Here is a 15,781-nt window from a genome sequence, read left to right on the forward strand (position 1 = left end):
TTTCACAAGATAAATAAGTAATATAAAGAAGCAGTTATTTTTTTCCTGTTAAAATCTTGCCTGCTTCTGCTAAACATTCACACAAAGAAGAGAAATCAGCAGTCACGCTTCACAGGCTAACTTTCACGCTGACAACATCACACTGCATTCTCTTGGTTAAAACTACACTTTTGCAGGTTAAAATGGCTTTAAACTCAGTTTTAAGGAAAGGTAACACATTCATGTAACTCATTTGCACATCATAACAAAACACCAATCAAGTAATTAGTGATTATTTCCCTTTGAACATGCTTCTGAACAGGATTGAACAAAATGCATACCTCGCTCTACTCAGACCTCCTGCCAGACTGAAGCAAGGGCGCACAACGCGCCAGTGACATCACAACGGCGACGTGCGCAGAACTCACAAAGAAATAAAATACTTTTTTTATCTTTTCTTTTCTCACATATATATACATTGATTACCAACAGAAAAACATAAGGATTTTGAGTGAATTTACAGTAAAACACAATTTATAATCAACACCTGCTACAAAAGCGTGAATGCAGATTTGAATTTAGCAGCTGTTCCTGTGCCACACTGAACGATCTAATCACACCGGTGTGATTGTATGAAATATAAAAAATATTATTCTGCTATTTTTTGTCTTTTGGAAGCTGCATTCAAAATCCACTTGACTCAGAAATCTGAGGGGCACATGCTCCCTCACTTTGAATGGGCATGACGCCTCTGCACAGTATGATGCTGTTTGTTTACAATACATTTCTTAGAATGGAGTTAGATACAAGAGAAGTCCCTTTGTGAAAGTAATGCAATTATTAACCTGGGATATACTGTCATCTCACTCTCACATTTTAACAGTGCACCATTCACTTAAGCTTAATCATCATCCCTTTGGCCACCCTGCTCACAACTGCCATTCCTTTCTCTTTTTCTTGACAAGAACTGAGTTTATTTAGACACAGAACCATCTAGTTATGTTCAAAACACAAACGTTTCAGGAGAGAGAGTAAAAAAGACACTGCAAGAGGCAGCTGCTCCTGACCCATCATGGCTTTAGCTGTTCATTTCATGGTCTGGTTTTATTTGGTTTAATGGGCTTTAGACCAGTCCAGTCTCTGTGAAACCAAACAAGACCAGTGGGAAAATCCTGAGCAGATTGAGTGATTTCTTTTGTCTTGTTATTTGCTGTGAGATTTAGTCGATCCGTGAGAGACAGAGTCTGAAAGTGTGTGAGAGATGGCAACCCCGATGCTATGCTATTCTAACATGTTTAGCATGTTGCAAACATCTAGAATATTGCTAGTATGTTTAAAGCATGGTTTAACATGTTGTTTTATCTTGATTATATTGTTTGCAAATCATTGGAAGCCAAGATCATAACCGAAAATATAATGATATGACTCTGTGTGTGTTTTATAGTGTGGATCATGGAGGAGAATCCAGAATTACAGCAGGACTACACAAATGTATGTAAAACTTAAATTGTTTTAATCTGCAGATAATGAATCTGGCTTAGAATTGTCTCTACACAAAATAAAACAGATAATATAACAACATGATATTTTGGTGGTACTCAGGGACAGCCACACCCCTCCTGAAATTTTCCCGCTAATACATAATTGAGATTTGTAGGGTCCTACTGGTTTATAAGGACACTCATTTTACAATGCACAAAACATGTCAATTCCCTGGATTACAGAGACCAATGTGTTTTAATAATATTTAATGAGCCGAAAAGAACGCATGTCACACCTCTGTTCATCAGTTTGCACTGGCTACAAATAGCTGCTCGCATTAAATTCAAGGCATTAATGTTTGCCTACAGAACCACCACTGGCTCTGCACCCCTTTACCTAAATTCATTACTTCAGACTTTTGTGCCCTCTAGAAGCTTGCGTTCTGCAGGTGAACGACACATTATTGTGCCATCCCAAAGAGGCACAAAATCACTTTCACAGACTTTTTCATTAACTGTTCCCATCTGGTAGAATGACCTGCCCAACTCAATCCGAGCAGCTGAATCCTTACCCATCTTCAAGAAACTGCTAAAAACTCATCTCTTCCATCATTATTTGACCCTCTAACTCTTGCACTCTCCATTCTAATTTTATTTTATCTATCTGTCTTCTTTTTGTTTAAAAAAAAACCCACACACACACACATTTGACCCTCTATCAATTCTATTAAAAAAATCTATCAAAAAATTTAAAAAACGTTTTTACTTGTACTGCGTTAGGCTAACCAAGACTTGTAATAGCACTTGCATGTTATTGCTTTTTTGTTGGTTTTGATTGCTTCTAATGTCTTCATTTGTAAGTCGCTTTGGATAAAAGCGTCTGCTAAATGACTAAATGTAAATGTAATGTAAATGTTTTACAGGGACATGTACATACACAACACACAAACATGACACTATGCTGCGTTATCAAGACCAAGGTGAATAAAGAGTGCCTGATCTTAAACAATACACAACCGCTCATCTTCCAACATTATAGGGACGAATGTGATTTACTAGCACAGGACAATACACAACACACAAACATGACACTATACTGCCAAGACCAAGGTGAATAAAGAGTGCACAATATATATACATTATATATAGGTTTTTTAGCCATAGACTCACGTATGCTCACATATCGCACCGTAAGAAATTTAAATACAATCATATTCAACATGTTTTACTCGATTTCAAACATTTTAGTCAGGAATTATAGTTTGGGAAAAACCCAACTATGATTTTGTGGTCATATAGCCTATAGTAGCCCATGTATGATTTTATAGCCTATGATATGATTCTGTAGCCATAGACTCATGTATGATTTTGTACTATTGTAAAAAAAGGATATTTTATATCTGAGAAACTAATTATTATTGTTTAGAATGCTATTAAAATCTATTTGTGAACAGAGTATTAATAATAAACATGGTCTAAACATTCTTAAACGCATAGCATTCATCATGTAGTAGTTTGGGAACAACCCAACTAGTAAATGTGTTCGGGTTTATGTCACAATAACACGTTAACTAATGCAAAAAAGAAACATTACTTACTCGTCAGATTGATCTCCTCTACTGGATGAAATCTTGTTCTTCGTTTGAGGGAAATTCTACCTTTACTCAGCGCACCTTCTTCCAGAAACGAAAAGCACAAAGTTTTGTTGTTATTGCGAGTGTACACAAATAAAAGTAGACACTTAACAGTTTCAATTGATGTATTGCTCTTATCTGTATGATCAAAACTGAAAGTGTAATTTGAGTTCTTTTCGGCGTTATCATGAGAAGATGCCACAAAACACGTACCCGCGTTTGTCGACCCCAGAGAGTTAAACACTAACAGATCACTCTCTCACTTATTTCAATCCAGTCTGACTTTATTTCTTTCATACTAAACTTCCTATTGCGAATTAACTGGGGTTTAAATGTCGATGTTTTATTGAAAATAATCAAGAAGTCAGCGTTGTGGAGATAAGCATTTGTGTTAACTGGGTTCTTGATCCTTGAACATTTAACATCAGTTTTTTCTCTGACTGCTGCAACGGTGTGTTTCTGAAGCACATTTGTTATAGCAATAATTGTGAGAGAAACTCCGATCAGATGATCATATCAGTAGTCTGGTGTTTGAGAATGTTAATCCTGTGATGTTATGACAATCAGACATTGAGATTTTTCTCCTTTGTTATATAGGAAGTGTTTTGAGCTGTTTATTTTTTTTTTTTTTGACTCACACAAAGATCAAGAATCAGCGCATAAATCTCAACAATGGTGATATTCAATGCAAAACTTTTTTCTTTTTTTTTTTTGTGACTTTAGTAGCTTGTTTTGTGATGTTCAGAGTTGACTGTCACCATTGTTGAGGTTCATATGCAGATTCATGATGTCTATGTGATCCTGTCCCAATAACTTCTGCATAATGATTTAAAAACTAATTAAATTTCAAAGCAGGACAACATCTCAAAATGTGAAACTAATAAATCTAAATAATAAACTTCAGATGTGATTTGTGATGAGAAAATCATCATTTCATTAAGTTTTCTCAAGCACTTTCAGCTGCATTAAATATATTTTAGAAAAGCACATTTACAGCGACCAGAGAAAACTAATGCTAAAAAGTCAAAGATCAAGCCCCCAACTAAAACACTTATCTCCACAACAGTGACATCAAACGTTATAATTGTCAATAAAACATCAACATCTTCACTTAAGTAATTTTACCTAACTGGAGAAATCAAGTTACATCTACTAACAGTCATGCTTCAGTAAAACTTCAGTATTTCATTTAAACAAGTTATTGTAGATGTTACCAGTTGACATACAGTTTCTAAGTTGAACCGACTAAACATTTTTTTTTCAGTGTGCTTAAAAATGCAGTTGCATTGGTTTCATAGTAATTCACTTTCTTGATGAATAGGTAATTTTGATTTTATTTTTTTAAACATAAAATAAGCTTAACAACTCTGCTCTGCTTCAGTCAGCGTTGGCTTGAAAAGGACAAATCCAAATTATGGTTAAAACGAGAACTAAATAATATAATAAAAATAAATGGTAACACTTTACAATAAGGTTCATTAGTTAAACATTAGTTAATGTATTAACTAACATGAACTAACCATGAGCAATACATTTGTTACTGTATTTACTAATCTTCGCTAACATTAGTTAATAAAAATACAGATGTTCATTGTTAGTTCATGTTAGTTCACAGTGCATTAACTAATGTTAACAAGATTTTAATAATGTATTAGTAAATGTTGAAATTAACATTAACAAAGATTAATAAACGCTGTATAAGTGCAGTTTATTATTAGTTAATGTTAACTAATGTAGTTAACTAATGAACCTTATTGTAAAGTGTTACCAAATAAATAATATCATATAGTTTTTGTTTGTTTTGTTTTTTTATCAAAAGACCATCAGACTCTCAGTTAAACAGAACCTCGACATCGGTAGAGTTTTAACCATCAGTAGCTCGAGCTTTAACAATGCCGTCAAAGTTAAAATTCAAAAGATGATTATTTTACCGTTTTGTGATGCTCGCTCATCAGCTGCGCATCACTAAAAATAAACCAGAAATCATCTTCATTTAAATATTTTAAAATGTTCAGTGTGTGTATAAACATATCAAAATATCATAAAAGACTTAAGAGGCTTACATACACTCTAAAAAATGCTGGGTTAAATATAACCCAGCGCTGGGTTAAAAAGGGACAAACCCAGCGGTTGGGTTATTTTGACCCAGCAGTTGGCAGAGGTGTAAAGTCCAGGGGTCAGAAAGCAAAAGTCCTGCCATATGTTTATTCCACCTGTGAACTCAGACAGCTGATTTCACCAGAGGAGGAACCAAGTAATTCCTTTCAAGTCACAAGCAAGTCTCAAGTCAAATCCCAAGTCCTCAAAGAGTTAATGAGATAATTAAGTGACTGAAGAAAGCAACATCACTGAAGAAAAGAGAAACACAAAAACATGACTTGAGCCACAGCCTTGGATGGAATCAACTGAAAAAACAACAACAACACGATGCCACCATAATTGTGGTCAGTGTTTGCTTTAGTTGTGCTCTTTAGACTTTTAGTAACTCAAAGTAATTTGCTTCTAAGCAATTGCAACATTGTTTCACTGCAAATATTTGTGCATTGCTAAGTGCTAAATACACCTTGAAGTAGCAGATTAACTTTTGCTTTCGGCTTCTGAAAATGAAAGTTCATTTGAATGAACATCATGAAGTGGTCTCTCTTTGGTTTATTGACGCATATTCAGCCATCATTGAACTGGGAAAAAAAAGTCCTATTAAACAAATACCACCATAATGCTTCAACATTAAAAAAAAGAGAACTGTATAGGTTCAGGCTTTTAGACATGAACACTTATCATACGATCCTCAACAGTGGTGACAATATTTCTTCATACTGCAGTGCATGATGGGAGTTTTTACTATGGTGTTACCCAGCATGCATTGCAGAATGAAGCATTTTGTTGATTGTCACCATTGTTGAGATTCATATGCTGGTTCTTGATGTCTGTGTGTGTCTAATTAGTACTAGAGTTCAAATTTTTATATGCGTTGCATAGATTTAAAATTATTTCACTTGTAACTGTTTGAGCAGCAATTCGCTTGCATGCTGTAGTTTCACAGGATTGATTGAGCTAAACCTAAACATATAAATGAAGAAGAAAAAAAATCTGATTGCAACCAGACCAACTCATGTTGATTATCTTATCATGTGAAAACAGTTAACATCTGCTTACTGCATAGCACTGATCTCTATGATTTACAACCCCACATGCATTGCTACAGAGAGACATCTAAGCCTGGATGTCAAGGGTCAAGAGTCCAACTAAACAGACACTGATCTCCATGATGGTGGCATAATTGTAACCAATAAAACATCAACATCTGTAATTCTCAATAACAGCAGGTGCTCATCACTAATGCACAATCATCATTTAATTAGTCACTTAATTATCTCATTAACTTTAACTCTTTGAGGACTTGGGATTTGACTTGAGACTCGTTTGTGACTTGAAAGGAATGACTTGGTTCCTCCTCTGGTGAAATCAGCTGCTGAGTTGGAATAAACATATGGCAGGACTTTCTGACCCCCAGACTTTCCACCTCTGCCAACTGCTGGGTCAAAATAACCCAACCGCTGGGTTCGTCCCTTTTTAACCCAGCGCTGGGTTATATTTAACCCAGCATTTTTTAGAGTGTAAATCAATTTGGCTAAATGCAACTCGCTCCACGTTTAAAACCCCTATAAGGCAAAAACTATTAAAATAGTTTAAATCAATAGAGCTCTGTTGAAAATATACTAAGCTTTTAAAGAGTATTAAGTATATAATTCAAACAGAGTGACATCGAATTTCGAGGAAAATAAATAGAACTTACTGATGTTGTTTTTTTTCCAGAAAAAGTCACAATAGCCTAATCGTCTTGTGTACGATTGCTTTAAGCTAAAGTCTTGTGTAACTGTCCGTTCCTAAAAACGTTTATGGTATTTAAAGGCCTGTACTGTGAATTTGATTGATCCCTAGAGACAGCATCTGTTAAATTCATTAAAAATATACATTATTTGTATAGCTTTTGAAATATTTAAACCACAAATATCATGGATGGCGATTTTAACACAAAACAAAAATACATATATCTCGTTATAATATGCTAATATGTTGTTTTAATATCTGGAACTGAATAAAACGGATTTAAGAACGATAATTTCGCAAGAGACTTTATTTAAAGTGTGACCGACTGGTGTCGCTCGTGCTCTATGATAAACCCCCAATATTCAAGTAAAATTGTTTTTAAAAACGACCATGTTCACAAAATATGCAGTTCTCCCCAGGACCATAATAAAAAAGCCGTGATATTAATTTAAATACACGAAACGTAATATATTTATTAGTGTAAGGCGAAGGCCTCAGAATAGAGTTATAATTTAAATAAATGAAATAATATGATGTAAAATTTAAATAATTAAACATTCATAGTTTAAATATTTTGTTAGTATTTTAAATAACAATGAATTCTCCTCAAAATATCTCTTCCACCCTGTATCTGTAAAATAACAGAGATCATGAGAAAATATTACTAATGTGTGTTGTTTAGACCGTAAAAATACGCTTCCATATGTGAAAACACCATACATAATCAGTTTCTGAAATTCTATAAGGTTTAAGAGGATAGCGACATGTGTAACACCCATAAAATTGATAAATTGTGACTGCTTGTTCCTGTGTAAGCTTACCGCTAAATTGTTCGTGACCATGTCTAATTAGAAATATTTATTTTGTCGCGGCTAGCCCCGAAACACATGTACAGACGCCTAGAACTGTTATTTAAACAAACTTCTTAAAACAAATCGTAAATTACGCTGTCCACGGATCCACGGTTGCATCTGTATAAACAGACGACAATGCCATGGGTCTCTGGATCGAATTTCTGAAAGGCTATGAAATAAACAAAACAATGTGAAATAAACATAAAGCTTGATTAGTTGTAATTTTAGATAAAAAATGTAAAAAGTTTTGAAACCATCCGAGATTAGATACGTTATCAAAACGAGCATCTGATTGTGACACAGCTACATAGTTCACCGAGCCGTCGACTTTGCATGTTTCATCAGACCGTTAGCAATGGGATACAATTTTGAAGAGGATGAATAAAATAAGAAACTTTAAGAAACTAAAGTGATTGATGTGAAATAATTTAAAATATAAGGACTTCAGACATATAGGTATGCTTGCGCCTGCGGTGTGAGAGAGGGAGATACAGCATTAAAGTTTAAACACAACCGTTTTTCTTTTTTTTTGTAATCAGTTCATTTTAAACCTGCTGGAATACTGTGAAGACGTGTATTCTCTGCTTCCCCCTAAAGAATGTAAGACAATTTATATTTTTTAATCATTTTATTCGTTATGGTAAATATTTTTTACCCCTTCTCATCGATAGCCTATTTTATTTAAATTATTTTTATACAACCAACAGAATATATGCGTGGCTGAAAACTGTTCTGTTAAAAAAATAGTTTATTCTGATTTTGTCCTTAAATCCATTACCCTTTTTGCACAACTTCTCGAGAGAGAGAGAGAGAGAGAGATCATCGGAACACAACCTGATAGGCGTGCCGCTCATTTATGCTTTTTTCCACCACCGGACACATACACTCAAAAAAATGATTTGGTCTAATTTGCGCCAGTGTTCATGTGTTTCCACACTACAGAGTGTTCAAGTAGAATTGAAGCAGTGCTGGAGTTAAGGAGATAATTATGTGATGATTGATCATTAATGATGAACACCTGCTGTTATCAAGAAGAATCACCGAAGGAAAGACAAACACAAGAACTACAACTGACTTCAGCCACAGCTGAAGATGAAATCAACTGAAAAAAAAAGAAGACATTAAATCTGTCAAGATCTGATTAAACAGCATCAGATTGACCAGATTGACTTTATTTCTGTCAGACTTCTAGAGAAGCTCTTATTGAGAATTAACAGAGGTTTAGATGCTTTATTGTTTTGTTTGAAATCACCATCAAAGAGACCAGTGTTTCCTTTTGTTGGGCTCTTGACCCTTGACATTTTGGTGTTAATATTACGCTGGTTGCTTTAATTGTGTGATCATTTAAAACACACTTAGCTTAACCAGCGAAGCCAAGTGAAAAAGAGTTGTGGGTAGATCTTGTCACTGGTCACTGACCTCATTTCAAGTCCAATTTCTGATTATATAGACATTATACTGTTTTAGATTTTTTCGTAGCTTCATATCTTGCAGTATTGTAAATATCAGATAATTTGAATAATTTACAAATCATCTTGTGCACATAAAGTTTTCATCTGTAGCAATACAAAGACCACAGACATCAAGAATCAGTGTATGAATCTCAACAATGGTGACAGTCAAGAAAATATTCAGATAAAACTCTGAACATCACAAAACAAGCTACTAAAAGTCACAACTATAACAGCATACGTAAAATAAAATAGTAAGAATAAAAGAAAATAATCAGACAATTCAGCTGCGTTGTTTATTCATGCTGCAATGCATGCTGGGATACATGGGAGAGTCTTGTACTATGCTGGTACCCAGCATGCATTGCAACATGAAGCATTTTGTTGACTGTCACCATTGTTGAGATTCATACACTGATTCTTGATGTCTGTGATCTTTGCATTGTTACAGATGAAAACTTTTTGAGCACAAAGTGATTTGTAAATTATTTAAATTATCTGATTTTACAAGACTACTACATCTGAAGCTACATATAAAATCTAAAGCAGTATTACATCCATACAATCAGATGTTGGACTTGAAATGAGATCGGTGGATCATTTGCCCACAACTCTTTTTTTTTTTTTTTTTCTTAGCTTTGCTGGTTAAGCTAAGTGTGTTTTAAATGATCACACAATTAAAGCAACCAGTATAATATTAACACCAACATGTCAAGGGTCAAGAGCCCAGAGCCCAACAAAAGGAAACACTGGTCTCTTTGATGGTGATTTCAAACAAAACAATAAAGCATCTAAACCTCTGTTAATTCTCAATAAGAGCTTCTCTAGAAGTCTGACAGAAATAAAGTCAATCTGGTCAGTCTGATGCTGTTTAATCAGATCTTGAGCGATTTAATGTCTTCTTTTTTTTCAGTTGATTTCATCTTCAGCTGTGGCTGAAGTCAGTTGTAGTTCTTGTGTTTCTCTTTCCTTCGGTGATTCTTCTTGATAACAGCAGGTGTTCATCATTAATGATCAATCATCACATAATTATCTCCTTAACTCCAGCACTGCTTCAATTCTACTTGAACACTCTGTAGTGTGGAAACACATGAACACTGGCAAATTAGACCAAATCATTTTTTGAGTGTAGATGCACAGATGCAGGTAGGCTAATTCAGTGGTTCTCAATTCCAGTCCTGGGGATCATCAGCTCGTTAGTTCAGTTCATGAATCTCTCTCCTAATGAGCTGATGATCTCAATCAGGTGTGTTAAGTAAGGGAGACATGCAAAATGTGCAGAGCAGGGGGCCCCCAGGACTGGAAGTGAGAACCACTGGGCTAATTCACACAGGCAACCGTCACATCGCTCTCTCTCTCTCTCTCTCTCTCTCTCTCTCAATCGAATAATTCATTCAAGTAGCTAAATGTTATAATTAATTAATTAATTCAAATAAATGTGATCTTACCTCACTATTCATCTTTTTCTGAGCTGAAGCGGGCAGAATGCTGAGCTAAGGAGCCGTAGCTTCGCATCAGGGGGTTCTTGCCTTCACGTCGTGCATTAAAATCGTTCAATGTACAGCTAGCTGTGCATTATCTCCTATGTATTCATTCTTTAGCAGCATTTTTTACAGCAATATTTAAATGACCCTGGTCATTCTCTGTGTTCCCAAAGACAAAGTGGAAATAAAGTTTCGCCGTTTGGTCCCTCTGTCACAGTTAATCTAATGCGTGTAGTAGAGGTGTAAAGTCCAGGGGTCAGAAAGTAAAAGTCCTGCCATGTGTTTATTCCACCCATGAACTCAGCAGCTGATTTCACCAGAGGAGGAACCAAGTCATTCCTTTCAAGTCACAAACGAGTCTCGAGTCAAATCCCAAGTCCTGTAGTGTATGGTCACCATTGTTGAGGTTCACAAGCTGATTCTTGATGTCTGTGTGAGTCTAATTGCTTCCATAGATTAAAACTTTGTGTGGACAAACTGTTTAGAAAGTCCTTTTGTTAACTGACTGTCACAGAACCAGTGGCTCTTAGAATCACTTTTACTATAATCAACACAACATCCATTTAATCAGAGACTAGACACACAATGAGTCTATGCTCACTCTCAATGAGATCAGTTCACTAATAGATGACTGTCATTGTAAACATATAACAACCAACTACTGATCATTTTCTCTGGGCTTTCGAGTTGTAACAAATATGTTCAAAGAACACATGGTTACAACAACCAGAGAAGAAAAAAAACAAAACAACTAACACAGAAGTCAAGGCTCAAGAGCCCAACTAAAGCAGACACTGATCTCTAACATGGTTACTTCAAATGAAACAATAAATCAACATCTAAACCGTAGTTAATTCTCAATAAGATCTTCTGTAGATGTCTGACAGAAATAAAGTCAGTCTGGTTATTAATAAGTGGAGCTGGTGATTCTGTTTGTGGGGTTGTTTGATCAGATTTTGAGATTTAATGTATTTTATTCAGTTGTAGTATTTCTTGTTTCTCTTTTCTTCAGTGATTCTGTTTGTTAACAGCAGGTGTTCATAACTAATGCTCAATCAGCACTTAATTACTTAACTGCAATGTATATCTTATTTTAGTGAACTCAACTGAAATAAGTTCAGAGCACTCATAATTGTTAGTTTTAAACACTTAAATGTTTTAAGGCAATCAGTTTCCTCAAACGGTTTGAGTTACCCTAACTTGTTGGGTTTTACAGTGTAATAGATTACATTATTAGGTTACTTTGACCACTTTGACCCCCACCCGTGCCCCTCAAAATAATGAGTGCATGACGCCCCTGCACCCCAGGATTCCCCAACAACCAAAACACTGCTTAATGCAATAATACAGTGACAGAGCAAAGTCAGTGTACGCCATATTGATGTACAAAATATACAACATTACATCTTCTATAAATAACAGGCACATTTATGGAAGCCCATTTCCACCACTGAATAAAAAATAAAACAAGGTAATTGCGATTTTATATCTCACAATTCCGAGAAATAAAGTCAGAATTGCGAGATATAAAGTCACGATCGCAATTCTGACTTTTTTTCTCACAAATTGCGACTTTATCTCGCAATTCTGACTTTTTTTCTGCCAATTCTGACTTTTTTTCTCGCAATTGCGACTTTACGTCACAATTCTGACTTTCTCGCACCATAGGAAACCACGAGATGTGACTCTCCGTGTAAGGCCTTGCAGTGCTTTGTTCAATTTGCACTATCAAAATGAACCGGATGAATATTGCATAAAAAATATGATTTTTGAACAAACAAAAAAATGACTCATTGTCCATTTCTGTGTTTTGCGCTCACAGTTGGACAGTACCATTACCGCCGGGCAGGGGGGACGGCACGCACAGCTTTCAGACACAACATTCTTCATTTCTTTATAGTTCTGAGTTTAAGGCAGCTTCTATCGCGTTATTTTAATAACAGTTGTCAAGTAAAGAGCGTATTATTGTAACACGAGAGTGGATATATGAATGCATGCAGGTGTATTTCCTTCACTCTCGCATAAAGCTCGGGGCGAGCTTTCATCTCTGTGTTCTTGGTCTAGAATTATCTTATCTCCTTTATTTAAAGGTCCCATGACATGAAAATTTCACTTTATGAGGTTGTTTAACATTAATATGAGTTCTCCTAGCCTGCCTATGGTCCCCCAGTGGCTAGAAATGGCGATAGGTGTAAACCGAGCCCTGGGTACCTGCTTCGTCTTTGAGAAAATGAAAGCTCAGATGCCCAATCTGGAATCTTCCCTTTATGTCGTCATACAGGGAAAGGTTACCTCCCCTTTCTCTGCTTTGCCGCCCATGAGAAAAAGAGCTACTACCGTGCGAGGCGAGCGCAATATTTTTTTTTTCCTCGAGAGACGTCATGGCTTGCAAACGAGCGAAGCATGGCAGTTACTCAGTGTTTGGATGAACAAATGAACACCGAAGTATTTTTTTAGTTCCTTCATCCAAGCCTATGGCTAGCATTAGCTACATGATAATAACTGAAACAGCATACATAAACAAACCAACTAAAGTACCGTATCCAGACACAATATTTTAAAGTAACCATTCGGAGACGTCCTGCTGTAGCCGCTGAGTTGCAACTTCTTCATCCGGTGCTTCTCCATCCGGATCAGATTCTGGGTCAAACTGAAAAGCTTGAAGGACTGTGTGTCTACGAGCCATTGCGATACATTCACTGTCAACATTAGCGCAAGCTGGTTAAGGCCACACCCCCACCCTCCACCTTGCCCCGCCTCTCTCCTCCTCATTAGCATTTAAAGCTACAGACACAGAATGGCACGTCCTAAGGAAAGCTCATTGTGGGACTGGCTCGTAGTGGCTGAAATTCTGCACCAAGGCTGAATTTCGGGAAACAGACTTCAGATACAGTACTAGGGACCACTTAGGCCTATATAAAAGCATCCAAAAAGCAGCATGTCATGGGACCTTTAATGTTGTAAGAAGTTATCGACCAAGCAAGACATCCCAGATGAAAATTGTAAATAAATTAAAGATTTATTATTTATTAGTTAGTATTAGTTGAAAATATGAGTTGAAATAAAGCATGATGAAATAAAGCACTGATGTTCTGGTTTGGCATCATCAGTAACAACATCTACTCGTAAGTCACTCAGAAAAGTTCTGATATGCTCTTGAAGGACAGTCGGATTCTGCTGTACCAGCACATAAAGGCATTTCTAGAAATAAAGCTGCTGATGAGCTAGCAATAATAGTGTTACAATAATATGTTTTTGACTTGACAACTGTTATAAAAATAACGCGATAGAAGCTGCCTTAAACTCAGAACTATAAAGAAATGAAGAATGTTGTGTCTGAAAACTATGCGCGCCGTCCCCCCTCCCGCACCTTGCCTGGCGGTGATGGTACTGTCCAACTGCGAGCGCAAAACACAGAAATGGAGTCACTGTTATGTTTGTTCAAAAATCATATTCGGAAACAACATTCATCCGGTTCATTTTGATAGTGCAAATTGAGCAAAGCACTGCAAAGCCTTACAAGGAGAGTCACATCTCGTGGTTTCCTATGGTGCAAGAAAGTCAGAATTGTAAGATGTAAAGTCGCAATTGCGAGAAAAAAAATCAGAATTGCGAGATGAAAAGTCGCAATTACCTTGTTTTATTTTTTATTCAGTGGCGGAAATGGGCTTGCATACACATGAGCGCAGTAAGTGGCCATAAATGGCTAAAAGACCAAACTGCAACAGATGAAACCAGTGAAATGCAACATGAGCTAGAGCTACTGCACGATGAGTGTTTTCTTAATAATGGTTTTCTTTGGCAGAAAAATGGGGTAATATCTGGGCTACATCCGTAACTGTACATAATACCAAAATTTGGTGTTTTATTATCACACCATAGGTGTAATTTGCGGGTGGGACAAAGGGATGTACGTAATAAATCACTGACTAATATCATTGGTTTTAAGAAAAAATACTTTACGAGGGCGGATTCGAAACCAGAACCTCCGGCACGCTTAACAAAAGTTCCAGTCCTAGCTCATCACACACGAAAGTAAATAGTGGATCTATGTATTTATTCACTTACACGCACAGACACACACGCACAAGCACACACACACTCACTCACACTCGCACTCACTCACTCTCTCTCTCTCTCTCTCTCTCACACACACACACACACACACACACACACACACACAGGTGACAGATTACACTATATAAACTACAAGCACTGCTTTCACATCACTCAGAGAGCTGATGATATAAAACACTTCAGAGCGGTGTAGATGTTGATGTCGATCTGTGACGTGATTTCACAGAGAGATTATATTAGTTTATGATGTACATGAATGGATTCAGACGGTTGAGCATCAGTTTCAGTCCAGTACAGTGTTACTGTTGCTCGGCAACAGCTGCTGTCACTGTTGCTAGGAGACCAGGTCAATCATTCAGCGGTGTGTAGCGAGATCTCTGAACATTTCAACACTCTTATATAATATTCTCATAAACACACACATAAGATATCTGAGAATATATATCAGAATGTGTTCTGTGACACAGGTTTAGGTTTAGTGCAGGTTTGGATGATTTTATAGTCTTATATTAAAGATCACGTGTTTGTGTGTCTGATTTATGAATTGATTCATGATTCCTGATTGTGATGTGTTTTATCTCCATCAGATTCCCATCAGCTCACTCTGGATCTGAACACAGCACATAAATACCTCTATCTGTCTGAGAACAACAGAGTGATTACATTCACTGGCACAGATCAGCCGTATCCTGATCATCCAGACAGATTTGATAATGAGTATCCTCAGGTGTTGTGTAGAGAGAGTGTGCGGACGCTGTTACTGGGAGATTGAGTGGAGAGGAGATCATGGTGTGTTAATATCAGTGTCATATAAGAGCATCAGCAGGAAGGGACGGGGTTATGAGTGTTGGTTTGGACATAATGATCAGTCCTGGAGTTTGGAGTGCTCTCCTGACGGTTACTCATTCTGGCACAATAACATAAAGACTGGTCTCTCTGTGAAGCCCATCATCAGTAGAAGAAGAGCGTGTTATAGAGTGCGTTATGATG

The 15,781-nt window shown here is 36.5% G+C and overlaps 1 pseudogene; it reads left to right on the forward strand.

Moving 5' to 3' along the window:
* The window catches only part of LOC131531076 (NACHT, LRR and PYD domains-containing protein 12-like), a 63,280-nt pseudogene extending 47,717 nt beyond the window's left edge, over positions 1–15,563 (forward strand).
* The last annotated feature ends 218 nt before the right edge of the window (positions 15,564–15,781 follow it).

The sequence above is a fragment of the Onychostoma macrolepis genome, chromosome 22 (assembly GCF_012432095.1).
Source record: "Onychostoma macrolepis isolate SWU-2019 chromosome 22, ASM1243209v1, whole genome shotgun sequence".
NCBI lineage: Eukaryota > Metazoa > Chordata > Actinopteri > Cypriniformes > Cyprinidae > Onychostoma > Onychostoma macrolepis.